General features: G+C 38.6%; 1 protein-coding gene across 3 annotated transcripts in view; it reads right to left on the reverse strand.

Annotated features, from left to right (window-relative positions):
* ASB14 (ankyrin repeat and SOCS box containing 14) overlaps positions 1-19146 on the reverse strand; it is a 126907-nt gene extending 107761 nt beyond the window's left edge. Inside the window, exons 1-2 of one of the 3 annotated variants that reach the window (XM_053720854.1) lie at positions 18876-19146; positions 8861-9003 (exon numbers count right to left, since the gene is read on the reverse strand). The gene's annotated coding sequence lies outside the window, so the exon portion shown is untranslated. The remainder of the gene's footprint in view (positions 1-8860; positions 9004-18875) is intronic. The other 2 variants (XM_053720855.1, XM_053720853.1) reach the window with 2 other exon arrangements.

Raw genomic sequence — 19146 nt, forward strand, 5'->3', positions numbered from 1 at the left:
TTTCCAAACCTTGTGATATATTTTCCTTGAAACAGGCTTACAAGCCTGTATCATAGTGTTAATCACAGAGTCAGAGAAAGCTCTATGACTAAGGACTAAGCGTTCAATTTTCATGCCTTCAAATTTAAAGATTTAAGATCCAGATGGAAAAAAATGGGCCATGGGACAGAGGGTCTGATCTTGGAGGAAGTGACCAAGGTTGGCAACTAAACATTTGGACAAGGTCTGCATACCAGAACCTATGAGGCCATGCTGGTGTTATCAGAAAAACATAAGATTGTTCCATTATGATCTTTGAGATCACTCTTGGAAGAAGAACCAGAGGTGGAAAAATGTAAGCAGATTAGTAAAACCATGTAACTGCTAGAGCATCCATCAATTCCGCCTGAGGATCCCTGGACCAGGAGAGGTATCTGGGAAGTTTCTGGTTTAGACGAGAGGCCATCAGATCTATGTCTGAAAGACCCCACATCTGCACAATCTGATAGAACACATCTGGATGGAGAGACCACTCCCCCGGATGTAGAATCTGATGGCTGAGATAATCCGCTCCCAATTGTCTACACCTGGTATATGAATGATTAGACAATAGTTAGATTCCGCCCCCAAAAAGTATTAGAGACACTTCTTTCATTGCTAGGGGACTGCGAGCCCCCCCTTAATGATTGACATATGCCACTGTTGTGACATTGTCTGTTTGAAACCGAATATACGGTTCTCTCTTTAATAGAGGCCAAGCCTGAAGAACTCTGAAAATAGCACAGAGTTCTAATATTGATTGGTAATCTCACCTCTCAACAACAAGAGAGGGGGCGCCCTATTGGGGGATAGTCTATAAACCTGATAAATATAAGGTATAAGGGCTATACGGTCTTATGGAGACACGATAGATATATATCAACCTCAAAAGAGAAAGAAGGGGTAAAAATGCAAAATAGTAAATAGGTAACTAGACCTCAGTATACAATACCTCAAAATGGTTTGTAGATAGATATAATTATGCTATTAGTTAGTAGCACCAGAGTGCATAAATGCAGTATGATAATGTAATATAATGAAATGTGATAGAGTGTATAAGATGGTAAATCATACAATAATAATCATATAAATATGTAAATAACAATAGCAATACAATAATTGATTGAGAGTCTCAGAAATAAATAATAAGTCTCTGAAGGGGAGATCGAGGCAGCTATCTGTGGAGATCCAGGCCGGGATCCAGAGCAGCAATCTACAAAGACAAGAGAAGACAGAAGCACCACATGGCTTGTTTGGTCCAGAAACAATTTGATGTATAAGGGAGTAAACTCACATTTGTGAAAGCACCTCAATTAGTGCTATGGAGACAGTCTGGGATCTATTACAGTCACCCAGAAGACCAACTGCCGGTAATGATGTAGTGTCTGTATCAGAATGACAAAAAGAAACACAGGTGCCTATATGGCCTAGTATTGCCTTAACACAGGTGAATCGATGCAATAGAAGAGAATGGTACTCACAATAGTTGTAGCACCTCCCTTGATGCTATAGAGGCAGGATGGGATCAATATAGTCACCCACCAGACTTAATCATAGGCCTGCTGGACACAGATGGAACTCCGGATACACCAATGGTCAGAATAGACCCAGGATACACCAGTGGTCAGGATAGACCCAAGATTAATTCCCTCTCAGTCAGAGGGATAAATATGGCAAGAAAGATGGTAGCAAGTGTTCAGAATATAAAATTACTTTATTAAAATAATTAAAAAAATATTTTAATAAAGTAATTTTATATTCTGAACACTTGCTACCATCTTTCTTGCCATATTTATCCCTCTGACTGAGAGGGAATTAATCTTGGGTCTATCCTGACCACTGGTGTATCCTGGGTCTATTCTGACCATTGGTGTATCCGGAGTTCCATCTGTGTCCAGCAGGCTTATGATTAAGTCTGGTGGGTGACTATATTGATCCCATCCTGCCTCTATAGCATCAAGGGAGGTGCTACAACTATTGTGAGTACCATTCTCTTCTATTGCATCGATTCACCTGTGTTAAGGCAATACTAGGCCATATAGGCACCTGTGTTTCTTTTTGTCATTCTGATACAGACACTACATCATTACCGGCAGTTGGTCTTCTGGGTGACTGTAATAGATCCCAGACTGTCTCCATAGCACTAATTGAGGTGCTTTCACAAATGTGTATTTACTCCCTTATACATATCAAATTGAATCTCACCTCTCGAGGATTCCAAACTCTTTGTGCTGTCAGATACCCATAGACAGCTCCCCAACCTGTGAGACTTGCATCTGTTGAACAAAGGAGGCCCCTTGAACAATAAGGTGATTGTTGGGATTTGAGTATATCAGTTGTGATATCTGAGTAGAACCCCTGCACCATTCATGCAACATGCAAAGCTGTAGAGGTATTATATGAAAACAAGCAAAAGGGATTGCGTCCAATGCTGCAAACATGAGACCTAAAACTTCCATGCACATAGCCACTAAAGGAAATGATAAGAGACTGAAGGTATAGAAAAGCTGAAACCAATCTCAAATGTCTCTTTTCTGTTAGGGATAGAGTCATGGGCACTGAATCTATCTGGAAACCGAAAAAGGTGACCTTTGAGGAATCAAGAAACTCTTTGATAAATTGATCCTCCAAATATGTCTGAAGAAACAACAGAAATTGTTTCATGTGAGATTCTGCTAAATAAAAAAATTGAGCTAGTTCTAAGATATCATCCAAATAAGGAAACACGTCAATACCCTGCTCTCTGATTACAGCTAGAAGGGCACCTAGAACTACTGAGAATATTCTTGGTGCTGTTGCAAGGCCAAAAGGAAGAGCAACAAATTGTTAACGCTTGTCTAGAAAAGAGAATCTCAGAAAACGATAATGATCTGGATGAATCGAATTGTGAAGATAAGCGTCCTGTAAGTCTATTGTGGGCATGAAATGACCTTGCTGAACAAAAGGCACAATAGTCCTTATAGTCACCATCTTGAAAGTTGGGACTCTTTCAATACGATTTAAAGTTTTCAGATATAAATTAGTTATGAATAGTAAATTGGTTAGAAATAGGATATGAGGAAAATGATTGTGTTATGGTTGGACGTTAGGGTTATTTTTAGGTTTATAGTTAGGGGCTTTGGTTATTGTGTGGGTTAGGGTTATGCTGGGGTTAGACTTTTGTTAGGGTTACGGTTTGGGGTTAAACTTATTGTTAGGGTTAGAGATATGGTTGGGGATTAGGGTTATTTTTGAGGTTTAGACTGGGTTATGTTTTGTTATTAGTTAGTTTTAAGGCTGAGGGGTTAGGGTTATTTTTAGGTTTACAGTTGGGGCTATGGTTACTGTTTGGGTTAGGGTTACAATGTGGTTAGACTTATTGTTAGGTTTAGATATATGGTTGCGGGTTAGGGTTACACTTATTGTTAGTGTTCCAGATAGAAATTAGTTATTGTTAGTTTTGGGATTATGGTTGGGAGGTCGGTTTATGGTTGACAGTTACACTTACTGATAGGGTTAGGGATTAGATTTATTCTTAGGGTTTGCAAAACAGTTTGGAGTTAGGCTTTTTTGTTATGGTTACAGTTGAGCTTAGGGTAAGTGTTAGGTTAGACTTATTGTTAGGGATAACAGTTAAACTTATTTTTAGGGTTAAGTTTATTGTTAGGGTTCAGGTTTCAATTGGGGGTTACAATTATTGTTAAAGTTACTGATGAGAGCTACTGCTAGGGTTACTATTGTGGTTATACTTATTCGGCTAGATTACGAGTTTTACGGTAAGAGGGGTGCGGTGCTAACTTGCACGTTATTGTCACCACTCACTTTCCTACAACGCTATTAGGCAAGAAGTGAGCGTAGAGCAAAATTGTGCTCCATACCGCACTCCAATACCAGTGCTGCTTAAGTCAGCGGTGAGCTGGTTCTACGTGCTCGTGCACGATTTCCCCATAGACATCAATGGGGAGCGCCGGCTGAAAAAAAGCCTAACACCTGCAAAAAAGCAGCGTAAAGCTCCGTAACGCAGCCCCATTGATTCCTATGGGGAAACTAAATTTATGTTTACATCTAACACCCTAACATGAACCCTGAGTCTAAACACCCCTAATCTTACACTTATTAATCTCTAATCTGTCGCCCCCGACATCGCCGACACCTACATTATACTTATTAACCCCTAATCTGCCGCTCCGGACATCGCCGCCACTATAATAAACATATTAACCCCCAAATCGCTGCACTCGCGCATCGCAAACACTAGTTAAATATTATAAACCCCTAACCTGCCGTCCCTAACATCGCCACCACCTTCTTCCTGAATGAATGTTCCTTTAAATGATGTCATCCAAGATGGCGTCCCTTGAATTCCGATTGGCTGATAGAATCAGCCAATCGGAATTAAAGGTTAAAAAATCCTATTAGCTGATGCAATCAGCCAATAGGATTGAGCTTCAATCCTATTGGCTGATCCAATCAGCCAATAGGATTGAGCTCGCATTCTATTGGCTGTTCCAATCAGCCAATAGAATTGAGCTTGCATTCTATTGGCTGATCCAATCAGCCAATAGAATGCGAGCTCAATCCTATTCTGCCCGCCTGGAGGACCACTTCTGCCGGCTTGGATGAAGACTTCTCCCGGCTTTGTTAAGGGCTTCTTGCCGCTTCGCTGAGGACTTCTCCCGGCTTCGTTGAGGATGGATGTCGGGTGTTCAAAACTGTAAATTGATCTTTAGGGGTTAGTGTTAGGCTTTTTTAAGGGTTTATTGGGTGGGTTTTAGTTTTAGATTAGGGGTTTGGGCAGTTGAAAAAGAGCTAAATGCCCTTTTAAGGGCAATGCCCATCCAAATGCCATTTTCAGGGCAATGGGGAGCTTAGGTTTTTTTAGTTAGGTTTTTATTTGGGGGGTTGGTTGTGTGGGTGGTGGGTTTTACTGTTGGGGGGTTGTTTGTATTTTTTTTTACAGGTAAAAGAGCTGATTTCTTTGGGGCAATGTCCCGCAAAAGGCCCTTTTAAGGGCTATTGGTAGTTTAGTTTAGGCTAGGGTTTTTTTTTATTTTGGGGGGGCTTTTTTTATTTTGATAGGGCTATTAGATTAGGTGTAATTAGTTTAAATATCTGATCATTTATTTTTTATTTTGTATAATTTAGTATTTGTTTGTTTTTGTAATTTAGGTAACAGTATTTAATTTATGTAATTTATTTAATTGTAGTGTAAGGTTAGGTGTTAGTGTAACTCAGGTTAGGTTTTATTTTACAGGTAAATTTGTATTTATTTTAGCTAGGTAGTTAGTAAATAGTTAATAACTATTTAGTAACTATTCTACCTAGTTAAAATAAATACAAACTTGCCTGTAAAATAAAAATAAAACCTAAGCTACAATATAACTATTAGTTATATTGTAGTTAGCTTAGGATTTATTTTATAGGTAAGTATTTAGTTTTAAATAGGAATTATTTAGTTATTAATAGTAGGTTTTATTTAGATTTATTTTAATTATATTTAAGTTAGGGGGTGTTAGGGTTAGACTTAGGTTTAGGGGTTAATAAATTTAGTATAGTGGCGGCGACGTTGGGGGCGGCAGATTAGGGGTTAATAAATGTAGGTAGGTGGCGGCGATGTTAGGGGCGGAAGATTAGGGGTTAATAATATTTAACTAGTGTTTACGATGCGGGAGTGTGGCGGTTTAGGGGTTAATATGTTTATTATAGTGGAGGCGATGTCCTGAGAGGCGGATTAGGGGTTAATGATTTTATTTTAGTGTTTGCGATGCAGGAGGTCCTCGGTTTAGGTGTTAATAGGTAGTTTATGGGTGTTAGTGTACTTTTTAGCACTTTAGTTATGAGTGTTATGCTACAGCTTTGTAGCGTAAAACTCATAACTACTGACTTTAGAATGCGTTACGAATCTTGCGGGATAGGCTGTACCGCTCACTTTTTGGCATCCCAGAAAAAGCTTGTAATATCGGCGCTATGGAAGTCCCATTGAAAAAAGACTTTACACAAATTGCGTAAGTTAATTTGCGTTAAAGGGACATTAAACCCAAAAAAAATCTTTCATGATTCAGATAGAAAATACAAGTTTAAACAACATTCCAATGTACGTCTATTATCTAATTTGCTTCATTCTTTAGATATCTTTTGTCAAAGAAATAGCAATACACATGGGTGAGCCAATCACATGAGGCATCTATGTGCAGCCACCAATCAGAAGCTACTGAGCCTATCTAGATATGCTTTTCAGGAAAGAATATCAAGAGAATGAAGCAAATTAGATAATAGAAGTAAATTAGAAAATTGTTTAAAATGATATTCTCCATCTGAATCATGAAAAAAAAAATGGGGTTTAATGTCCCTTTAAGGCCAAAAAAGTGTTCGGGACAGCTGTACCTAAGAGACTCGTAAAATCAGCGGTAGTGAAAAAGCAGTGTTATAACCCATAACGCTGCTTTTTTACTCATAACGCAAAACTCGTAATCTAGTCGATTGTTAGGGCTGTGGTTGGTGGTTAGCATTGCAGTTGGAGTTTAGGCTTATTGTTAGAGTTATGGTTGGAGTAAGAGTTATTATTAGGGTTGTGGTTACAATTATGGGTATTATTAAATGTTAGACTTATTCTTAGTGTCTAGATAATTATTGAGGGTTAGAGTTATCATAAGGGTTACATTTATTGTTAGCACTGGGGGTTAGGATTACAGTTTGGAGTTAGAATTATCGTTAGGTTCCTGGTTGAAGTGGGGTTAGATTTATTGTTAGAATTATAGTTTGTGGTTAAAATTAGTTGTAGGGCTAGGAATATGGTTGGGGGGTTAGGGTTACTGTTGGGTTAGACTTATGATTGGGGGTTAAAAGTATTGCCAGAGCTAATGGTTGGGGGTTAGACTTATTGTTAGGGTTACAGTTGGGGGTTAGGGCTATCATTCAGGTTAAGGTTACAGTTGTGGATAAAGTTCAGGGTAAGACTTATTGTTAGGCACTGGATTGGGGGTTATGGCTATGGATAGGGGTTAGGGCTATTGTTCAGGTTAGGGTTAGGGTTGGGGGTTAGACTTATTGTTAGGGTTAAGAATATTGTTTGGGGTAAGACTTAGGGTTTGTGGTTTAAAGGTTGGTTTTACTGTTATGATTAAGGCTGTGGTTGGGCTTAGACTTATTGTTAAGGTTATGGTTACATTTGGAGCTTAGACATTTAATGAATAATATTAAACATAAGGGGAGTCAGGCTTTAAGAATGAATGAATCTAAGTATTAAATTTAGACTTAAAAAAAACCTTATGTATAGGATGAGAGTGCAGACTCTTGAACTATCATAAACACCACAGTAGATCAATAGATCCTATACCTGTTGTATGCTTACAAGAACAATACTGCACTGTGTTATTTACCAAATATTGAAGTTTGGCAAGGTCATTGGTACTTAATAAAAAGAAAGTGCTGAAATACCTGTCTTACGTGTAGTCACTTATGATGTTTCTACAAAGTCTTTCTTTTTTGTGGTGTTTAGACATTTAATACTTATGATTATATTTTTGAATGGGGAAGTTTGAGAAAATGGTGGGAATGTAATTAGTTTATATGCCAGGAAAGTGTATTTTTCAGCAAAATTGAAATTTTATATTACAATTATATTGGAACTCCAAATTAGAATAATTTATTTTAAAAATTAGAATATAGTTCACATTCTTGTATTAGATTAGTTTCTTTACCAATTATTAATTTTTGAGGTAAACTAAATTGTCTCCAATAAGAGACATGCTAAAATTTCTATATCATTCTATGGCGCTTGCTCGCTAAAATGTGTACAAATATCCCATAAAGTAACAAATGAATAGGAAATATTTTTTTTCATGGGGAGACAGCTGTTTAACTAATAAATATATCTCAGTTACTATAAAATGATTAATGAGAATCTGTTTGTCTCAATTAATAAACTACTGAAGTATGAGGTAAATATTGTATGACTGTTATATAATACTTGTCTCAAAGTTACACCGACATGACATTATAAAAAGTAAATAAAGTCCAATCAATAAAACATGTTTATTCTAAGCGCTTTACAAATAAACATAATCTCATGAGTTGAGATACTTACCGTTGTCATTGTACATTTTGAGTTTTCAATAAAGTGTTAAAACCAAAAAAACTAAATGCACGCCATTATTTGAGAATATTCTGCCATAGTGTATGTCAATAAAATATGAAAACACTGCAATAATGAGCTGGAAATAACTAGAGGTTTATTCACTAAAATGAAGTAATTATGTTGTCCCACATGAAGTGTAGACAGTTTGATATTCCAGATAATTTCTATTACTATGAAAGATACTGTACGCCAGTGACACCCAGCTGAGACACACTGATATCCTGGCACTAGCTGAGGCTGCTAAGTGCAATGTGAGGTTGTTAGTAAGTAAGGCAGTCGATCAGTACAGGTATATGTTAACCCCTTAAGGACTAGGAATTTTAGTGAAAAACTTGCTCAAAGTACCAGAGATTTTTTCGCATTTTTGGTATCACTCCATTTAAACAGAAATAGAGCCTTGTTGTTTTTTTTATATTTATCTATCAAAACTATATATTTTTATGTGTAGAAAACCCAAGGTATTAATCTAGGCCTCTGGTTTCCAAACCTGCCCTCAGGACTTCCTAACAGGCCAGATTTTGAGGATATCTGAAGTTGAGCCCAGGTGAACTAATCAGTTGATTAGTAAACATGGTTATTTTGCCTACTCTCACCCAAGGCCTGAGGACAGGTTTGAAAATCATTGATCTAGGCCATTTTGGTATATTTCATGCCACCATTTCATTGCCAAATGAGATCATATTAAAAAAAACGTAACGTTTTCACAAACTGAATTTATTTACATACCGCTTGTTCAGTCTTAACACAAATGGTTGTAAAAGCTTCTCTGGGATCCCCTTTGTTCAGAAACAGCAGACATACATGGCTTTGCAATTACTTTTATCAATTAGAAGGCCGATAATTGCAGCAACATACCACACTTGAAATTCCTGGCAGTGAAAGGGTTAATCAGTTAGTTTCTAAGGTTAATTTTTGCTGTAGTGTAGAGATTCTCCTCCCACCTGACACCTCCCATTCCTGATTCATACCTGTTTTTTATTTATTTATTTTTTATGTATTAATTTAGTAGTGTAGGAATCCCTCTTCACCCTCCCACCTCCTTGATACCTCCCCAACAACTCTCATACCTTCGCCTTCCACTGCCTGCCGCCATATTTATTACTGGCATCTAGTCTGCCAGTAACAAAACACTTTCTTTTGTTTATTTTTCTCCAAGATAATTTTTTTCCCCGTAGCGTAGGGTCCATCTCCAACATTATGTGCCATAGTGCAGCCCCATCCCTCCCCCTCCCTGGACTAACATATTTTTTCTGTAGGTAGGTAACCCCCGACCCAACCCTCTCACCACCAACAATCACACCCTACTCTTCTGGAACACCTCCCACCCACTCTGATCTCAGCCCTCCACTCACTGCAGCAGTAGATATGCCTTCATATGGTAACGAAGTACAATCAGTGCTCCCTTACCATATGGATGCAGATGCCTTCTGGTCCCCCATTGCAGCACCCACTGTCAAAGCTGATAGCGGGACTGCAATTTATGTCAGAGTGTTGGACATAGGTACTACATCAACACAGTAGGCTGGGCAAAGTACTGTATGATGTAGTACCTACGTCCATTTGGCACAAGGGGTTAAATGTTATTCAAATCAAACTTCAGTTGCCGATAAAAATGTTTAATTGCGCATACTGATAAAAATGTTTCAATGCACATTCATTATCTATTCTGCTTGCTTTTCCTGTCATTTAAATAAGAAAAACTTTTTTTTTTTCATTGCCCCAGAAGTGTACTCTGTGGAATACGAAACTTTGACCCTCTTACACTCTACACAGTGACTGCTTGATATGAGCAGAACCTCATTTATATCTGCTGATTGGCCACAGAAAAGGAGATGAGATAAAGAGTTTTTAAAGGGTGTGTACAGAACAGCAAAACAAAACAAGGCAAAATTACAATGTTAATGTTTTTAAAACATTTATTTTGTGTCCAGATATTGTGCGATACACTGATTAGTTTCTTCTGCATATATAGAAAGTCACCTTAAGGTTACTGCAGAATGCTAATTATTCTATACAGATTTTTCACCAGTGAAAGCTGATATATTTATACATTACTAGTTGGTAAGCCTGCCCAGAGGGCAGTCTATATGAACTGCAGAAAAAAATAAAATTATCCAAAATAAAAAAAATAAACCTTATCCCTATCGCCTAGATTTAGAGTTCTGCGCTAGCCACCAAAAGCAGCGTTAAGGGCTCCTAACACTGCTTTTTACCGCTCGCTGGTATTTAGAGTCAGTCAGGAAAGGGTCTAACGCTCACTTTCCAGCCGCGACTTTTCCATACCGCAGATCCCCTTACGCCAATTGCGTATCCTATCTTTTCAATGGGATCTTCCTAACGCCGGTATTTAGAGACTTGGCTGAAGTGAGCGGTAGAACTCTAACGACAAGACTCCAGCCGCAGAAAAAAGTCAGGAGCTAAGAGCTTTATGGGCTAACGCCGGTTTATAAAGCTCTTAACTACTGTGCTCTAAAGTACACTAACACCCATAAACTACCTATGTACCCTTAAACCGAGGCCCCCCACATCGCCGCCACTCTAATATTTTTTTTTAACCCCTAATCTGCCGACCGCACACTGCCGCCACATACATTATCCCTATGTACCCCTAATCTGCTGCCCCTAACATCGCCGACACCTACATAATATTTATTAACCCCTAATCTGCCCCCCCCAACGTCGCCGCTACCTACCTACACTTATTAACCCTTAATCTGCCGACCGGACCTTGCCGCTACTCTAATAAATGTATTAACCCCTAAACCGCCTCACTCCTGCCTCGCAAACCCTATAATAAATAGTATTAACCCGTAATCTGCCCTCCCTAACACCCGACACCTAACTTCAAGTATTAACCCCTAATCTGCCGACCGGACCTTGCCACTACTCTAATAAATGTATTAACCCCTAAAGCTAAGTCTAACCCTAACACCCCCCTAAATTAAATATAATTTTAATCTAAAAAAATAAATTATTTCTTATTAAATAAATTAATTCTATTTAAAGCTAAATACTTACCTGTAAAATAAACCCTAATATAGCTACAATATAACTAATAATTATATTGTAGCTATTTTAGGATTTATATTTATTTTACAGGCAACTTTGTATTTATTTTAACTAGGTACAATAGCTACCTAGTTAAAATAATTACCAAATTACCTGTAAAATAAATCCTAACCTAAGTTACAATTAAACCTAACACTACACTAGCAATAAATAAATTTTAAGCGCCTTTTAAGGGCTGGTAAGGTAATAGAGCTGTTAACTTTTTATTTTAGAATAGGGAAGGGCATTTTTTTATTTTGGGGGGCTTTGTTATTTTTTTAGGGGGCTTAGAGTAGGTGTAATTAGTTTAAAATTCTTGTAATCTTTTTTTTTTTTGTAATTTAGTGTTTGTTTTTTTGTAATTTAGTTTAGTTGATTTAATTGTAGGTAATTGTAGTTAATATATTTAATTTATTTATTGCTAGTGTAGTGTTAGGTTTAATTGTAACTTAGGTTAGGATTTATTTCACAGGTAATTTGGTAATTATTTTAACTAGGTAGCTATTAAATAGTTAATAACTATTTAATAGCTTTTGTACCTAGTTAAAATAAATACAAAGTTGCCTGTAAAATAAATATAAATCCTAAAATAGCTACAATATAATTATTCGTTATATTGTAGCTATATTAGGGTTTATTTTACAGGTAAGTATTTAGCTTTAAATAGGATTAATTTATTTAAAAAGAAATAATTTATTTTGTTAGATTAAAATTATATTTAATTTAGGGGGGTGTTAGGGTTAGACTTAGCTTTAGGGGTTAATACATTTATTAGAGTAGCGGCGAGGTCCGGTCGGCAGATTAGGGGTTAATACTTGAACTTAGGTGTCGGCGATGTTAGGGAGGGCAGATTAGGGGTTAATACTATTTATTATAGGGTTTGCGAGATGGGAGTAAAGCGGTTTAGGGGTTAATACATTTATTAGAGTAGCGGCGAGGTCCGGTCGGCAGATTAGGGGTTAATAAGTGTAGGTAAGGTAGCGGCGACATTGGGGGGGGCAGATTAGGGGTTAATAAATATAATATAGGGGTCGGCGGTGTTAGGGGCAGCAGATTAGGGGTACATAGGTATAATGTAGGTTGCGGCGGTGTCCGGAGCGGCAGATTAGGGGTTAATAATAATATGCAGGGGTCAGCGATAGCGGGGGCGGCAGATTAGGGGTTAATAAGTGTAAGGTTAGGGGTGTTCAGACTCGGGGTTCATGTTAGGGTGTTAGGTGCAGACTTAGGAAGTGTTTCCCCATAGGAAACAATGGGGCTGCGTTAGGAGCTGAACACTGCTTTTTTGCAGGTGTTAGGTTTTTTTGCAGCTCAAACTGCCCCATTGTTTCCTATGGGGGAATCGTGCACGAGCACGTTTTTCCAGCTGGCCGCTACCGTAAGCAACGCTGGTATTTAGAGTTGAAGTGGCGGTAAATAAGCCTCTACGCTCCCTTTTTGGAGCCTAACGCAGCCCTTCAGAGAACTCTAAATACCAGTGTTATTTAAAAGGTGCGGGGGAAAAAAACACACGTAGCTAACGCACCCCTTTGGCCGCAAAACTCTAAATCTAGCCGTAAGAAAATAAAAAAGCCCCCAAAAATAAAAGCACCCCCTAATCTAATGCTAAACTGCCAATAGCCCTTAAAAGGGATTTTTGTAGGGTATTGTTCTTAGTTAAACAGCTATTTTACATTAAATATAAACAAAGTCCCCCCTAACAGTAAAACCCCCCACCCACCAAACCCCCCAAAATAAAAAACCTAACACTAAAAAAACCTAAACTACCCATTGCCCTGAAAAAGGCATTGCACTCTTTTTCGAAGTGCCCAAAAACACTAACGCCTAGATTTAGAGTTCTGCGTTAGCCGTCAAAACCAGTGTTAAGAGGTCCTAACGCTGGTTTGGGCCGCCCGCTGGTATTTAGAGTCTTGTAGGTAAGGGTCTAATGCTAACTTTCCAGCCGCGACTTTTCCATACCGCAGATCCCCTTACGTCAATTGCGTATCCTATCTTTTCAATGGGATCTTTCTAACGCCGGTATTTAGAGTCTTGGCTGAAGTGAGCGTTAGAAATCTAACGACAAGACTCCAGCCGCAGAAAAAAGCCAGGAGTTAAGAGCTTTCTGGGCTAACGCCGGTTCATAAAGCTCTTAACTACTGTGCTCTAAAGTACACTAACACCCATAAACTACCTATGTATCCCTAAACAGAGGCCCCCCCACATCGCCGCCACTCTATTAAATTTTTTTAACCCCTAATCTGCCGACCGCACACCGCCGCAACCTATATTATCCCTATGTACCCCTAATCTGCTGCCCATAACATCGCCGACCCCTACATAATATTTATTACCCCCTAATCTGCCCCCCCCAACGTCGCTGCTACCTACCTACAATTATTAACCCCTAATCTGCCGACCGGACCTCACCACTACTATAATAAATGTATTAACCCCTAATCAGCCTCACTCCCACCTCAAAAACCCTATAATAAATAGTATTAACCCCTAATCTGCCCTACATAACATCGCCGACACCTAACTTCAAGTATTAACCCCTAATCTGCCGACCGGACCTCGCCGCTACTCTAATAAATGTATTAACCCCTAAAGCTAAGTCTAACCCTAACACCCCTAAGTTAAATATAATTTAAATCTAACGAAATAAAATAAATCTTATTAAATAAATTATTCCTATTTAAATCTAAATATTTACCTGTAAAATAAACCCTAATATAGCTACAATATAAATAATAATTATATTGTAGCTATTTTAGGATTAATATTTATTTTACAGGCAAACTACCTGTAAAATAAATCCTAACCTAAGTTACAATTAAACCTAACACTACACTATCAATAAATTAATTAAATAAACTATCTACAATTATCTACAATTAAATCAACTAAACTAAATTACAAAAAAAAAACAAACCCTAAATTACAAAAAATAAAAAAAGATTACAAGAATTTTAAACTAATTACACCTACTCTAAGCCCCCTAAAAAAATAACAAAGCCCCCCAAAATAAAAAAATGCCCTACCCTATTCTAAAATAAATATTTTACAGCTCTTTTACCTTACCAGCCCTTAAAAGGGCCTTTTGCGGGGCATGCCCCAAAGAATTCTGCTCTGTTCCGATCAGCCAATAGAATGCGAGCTCAATCTGATTGGCTGATTGGATCAGCCAATCCGATTGAACGTGAATCTGATTGGCTGATTCAATCAACCAATCAGATTTTTCCTACCTTAATTCCGATTGGCTGATAGAATCCTATCAGCCAATCGGAATTCGAGGGATGCCATCTTGGATGACATCATTTAAAGGAACCTTCATTCGGACTTAGGACGTCGTTAGAAGAGGATGGATCCGCGTCTGCTGCTTCAAGATGGTCCCGCTCCGCGACGGATGGAAGAAGATAGAAGATGCCGCCTGGATGAAGATGTCTACCGGTCCGGATGCCCTCTTCTTGACGGATAGGATGAAGCCTTCAGAGCCTCTTCTGGACCTCTTCTTGCCGGATAGGATGAAGACTTCGGACCCTCTTCTGGACGGATCGGTGATACCCGGCATGGTGAAGATAAGGTAGGAAGATCTTCAGGGGCTTAGTGTTAGGTTTTTTAAGGGTTTTTTTTTTTTTTTTGTAATTTAGTGTTTGTTTGTTTTTTGTAATTTAGTTTAGTTGATTTAATTGTAGATAATTGTAGGTAGTTAATTAATTTATTGATAGTGTAGTGTTAGGTTTAATTGTAACTTAGGTTAGGATTTATTTTACAGGTAATTTTGTAATTATTTTAACTAGGTAGCTATTAAATAGTTATTAACTATTTAATAGCTATTGTACCTAGTTAAAATAAATACAAAGTTGCCTGTAAAATAAATATTAATCCTAAAATAGCTACAATATAATTATTATTTATATTGTAGCTATATTAGGGTTCATTTTACAGGTAAGTATTTAGCTTTAAATAGGATAAATTTATTTAATTAGAATTATTTTATTTCGTTAGAATAAAATTATATTTAACTTAGGGGGGTGTTAGGGTTAGGGTTAGACTTAGCTTTAGGGGTTAATACATTTATTAGAGTAGCGGTGAGGTCCGGTCGGCAGATTAGGGGTTAATAATTGTAGGTAGGTGGCGGCGACGTTGGGGGCGGCAGATTAGGGGTTAATAAATATAATATAGGGGTCGGCGGTGTTAGGGGCAGCAGATTAGGGGTACATAGGGATAACGTAGGTTGCGGCGGTGTACGGAGCGGCAGATTAGGGGTTAAGAAGTGTAGGTAAGGTAGCGGCGACGTTGGGTGGGGGGCAGATTAGGGGGTAATAAATATAATATAGGGGTCGGCGATGTTAGGGGCAGCAGATTAGGGGTACATAGGGATAATGTAGGTTGCGGCGGTGTACGGAGAGGCAGATTAGGGGTTAATAATAAAATGCAGGGGTCAGCGATAGCGGGGGCGGCTGATTAGGGGTTAATAAGTGTAAGGTTAGGGGTGTTTAGACTCGGGGTACATGTTAGGGTGTTAGGTGCAGACTTAGGAAGTGTTTCCCCATAGGAAACAATGGGGCTGCGTTAGGAGCTGAACGCTGCTTTTTTGCAGGTGTTAGGTTTTTTTTTAGCTCAAACTGCCCCCTTGTTTCCTATGGGGGAATCGTGCACAAGCACGTTTTTGAAGCTGGCCGCGTCCGTAAGCAACGCTGGTATTTAGAGTTGCAGTGGCAGTAAATATGCCTGTACGCTCCCTTTTTGGAGCCTAACACAGACCTTCAGAGAACTCTAAATACCAGCGTTGTTTAAAAGGTGCGGGGGGGGGGGGGAAACCACGCGTAGCTAACACACCCCTTTGGACGCAAAACTCTAAATCTAGGCGTAAGTTAAAAAAATATATATTTTTTATTAACTAAAGCCCCCCTCCCATAAAAAGTGATTTTAATCCTTTTTCCCCCCAACATTTAACACAGAAAAAATAAAATGTTTGTGTGTGCTGTTTACACACATATATAGCTGTCTGTGCTGTATACACACACACCTTTAGCTGAATGTGCTATATACACACACATATATATATAGCTGAATGTGCTGTATACACACACACACACACATATTTATATAGCTGAATGTGCTGTATACACACACATATATATGTAGCTGAATGTGCTGTATACACACACACCTATAGCTGAATGTGCTGTAAACAAACACATATATAGCTGAATGTGCTGTATACACACACATATATATAGCTAAATGTGCTGTATACACACACATATATATAGCTGAATGTGCTGTATACACACACATATATATGTAGCTGAATGTGCTGTATACACACATATATATAGCTGAATGTGCTGTATACACACACATATATATGTAGCTGAATGTGCTGTATACACACACATATATATAGCTGAATGTTCTGTATACACACACATATATAGTACATAGCATTGCTCTCCAAACTAAAGGTTGCCAGTTCCCCTGTATGCGTGTGCCCTCACTCACACTACATCCAAAGTACCACCAAGTACCCTTTTAGCTGTCAGAGATTACACATACTGTGCCACAAATAAAGCACACGTTACTCACTTGCTGTGTATAGGGACTTAGCACTTCTTCTTGCAGCCGGAGACAGGACCAGGGCCAGCGTTACTGAGTACCTGAAGCTTTCCCCTCTCTCCCCAGGAGATAAGTCTGTTCCATTAAATGAATAATAACACATGCCTAAAGACATAAGATATGCTCTCACTGACTGACTACACGTGCAGTCAGTCAGGAGCGGAGGAGGCGCCAATGTGCATGGCACTGTGCGCCAGCCGCCAAAGCCAGTCACAGTCAGGTGGGCACAACATTTTTTTTTTCCTTTCCTAAAGCTGGCCCCCCTCAAAGGGGACCTCTGGGTGGCCCGGTTGCAGTTACGATCACTGCACCCCAGTAGCTCTGCCGTGCACTGAATTCCTGCTTTTTTAAATAAAGATACCAAGAATATAAAAAAAAATGATAATAGGAGTAAATTAGAAAGTTGCTTAAAATTGCATGCTATATCCGAATCATGAAAGAAAAAGATGTGGGTTTAGTATCCCTTTAACCCCTTCGCGACCGAGGACGTGCCAGGAACGTCCTACAAAAAAATACTCTTAACGACCAAGGACGTTCCTGGCATGTCCTCTGGGGTTTCAAGCGGTGGAAGCGATCCTGATCGCTTCCAGCCACTTTCAATGTATTGCAGTGATGCCTCGATATTGAGGCATCACTGCAATACCATTTATTTACACACTGATGCAGAGAGAGCCACTCTGTAGCCCTCTCTGCACCGGTAGCGATGGTGCCGATCGTTGGTGGGTTGGAGCCTTAACAAGAAGGCGGGTGGGTGGCCCATCGTTACCCAGCATTCGGTTCCTGTATGTGCAATGTGCACGCCGGGTGCTGGGAGCATGAGGGCGGGCGCGCGCATGCGCAGCAACTACTGCCACAAATGTAATTGAATGGGAAGGAGGGAGAGGGAACAAAAATAAAGATCAAAGGATCTGGGAGGGGGAGGGGGGCAGCTACACTACAGAAAAAATTATATTTTATAAATAAAAATAAAAAACTTTTTTGGGGGGCCAACTGGGTACTGGCAGACAGCTGTCAGTACCCAAGAAGGCAGTAAATAGGTAGCGGGGAGAGGGTAAGAGAGCTGTTTGGAGGGGGATCAGGGAGGTTGGAGACGTAGGGGGGGTCCATCACAGCTGAATACATTTAAAAAAAAAAAGTATTTTATTTTAGTACTGGCAGACTTTCTGCCAGTACTTAAAATGGCGGGGACAATTGTGGGATGGGGGAGGGAAGAGAGCTGTTTGGGAAGGATCAGGTGTGGTGCGCAGCGGCATTTAGCGGCCTTCTAATTACCAAAAAGCAACACCAAAGCTATATATGTCTGTTATTTCTGAACAAAGGGGATCCCAAAGAAGCAATTACAACCATTTGTGCCATAATTGCACAAAGTGTTTGTAAATAATTTCAGTGAGAAACTTTAAGTTTGTGAAAAAGTTTGTGAATTTTTTTTTTTTATTTGATCGCATTTGGCGTTGAAATGGTGGCATGAAATATACCAAAATGGGCCTTTGGGTTGTCTACTAAAACAAAATCTATACATGTCAAGGGATATTCAGAGATTCCTGACAGATATCAGTGTTCCAATGTTACTATCGCTAATTTTGAAAAAAAAAAAATGTTTTGGAAATAGCAAAGTGCTACTTGTACTTATTGCCCTATAACTTAAAAAAAAGCAAAGAACATGTAAACATTGGATATTTCTAAACTCAGGACAAAATTTAGAAACTATTTAGCATGGGTGTTTTTTGGTGATTGTAGATGTGTATATATATATATATACACATATACAGTATATATATTGTTCTCATATTCTTGTGCTGAATAACTTATGGAAAAAAGTCACATCTAAAATATATTATCAGTTCAACATAAACTAATGCAACCCTATGACAGTCACATGTGACCCAGAAATGCCAAGGTTTAATTAAGCTCTCACTCAAGTAAGGCTAACTCATGTGTAGTTACTTCATATCAACTGACCATCATAAAAGATGATACAAATATTTATCATCTGATTACACCTTCCATATCTACAAACCATGAGTTATGTTATCTTATTTCACACATACAACAGTGGCAAACTATAAACTTGTGTAAAATATATGCTTACCTTAATTACCTGAAGGTAAGATGCTTGACGAATCCTGATAAAATGCTTGTTATATATTAGTCAATATCAGCCCTTTCATGAACAGTCTATTGTTTGTTACATTAATGGATAATGGTACTCTACAGGGAAATTACTTGATACATTTCTGATAAAGAGTACTACAGCTTGCAAAATACTTTATATAAAACTGCAGTTTCTTCAATACTATGTTATCTGTTCTGTGTATCCAATCTGGATAAGCAATTACATCTGTGCAGTTTATTTGCTTTGC

The sequence above is a fragment of the Bombina bombina genome, chromosome 7 (genome assembly GCF_027579735.1).
Source record: "Bombina bombina isolate aBomBom1 chromosome 7, aBomBom1.pri, whole genome shotgun sequence".
NCBI lineage: Eukaryota > Metazoa > Chordata > Amphibia > Anura > Bombinatoridae > Bombina > Bombina bombina.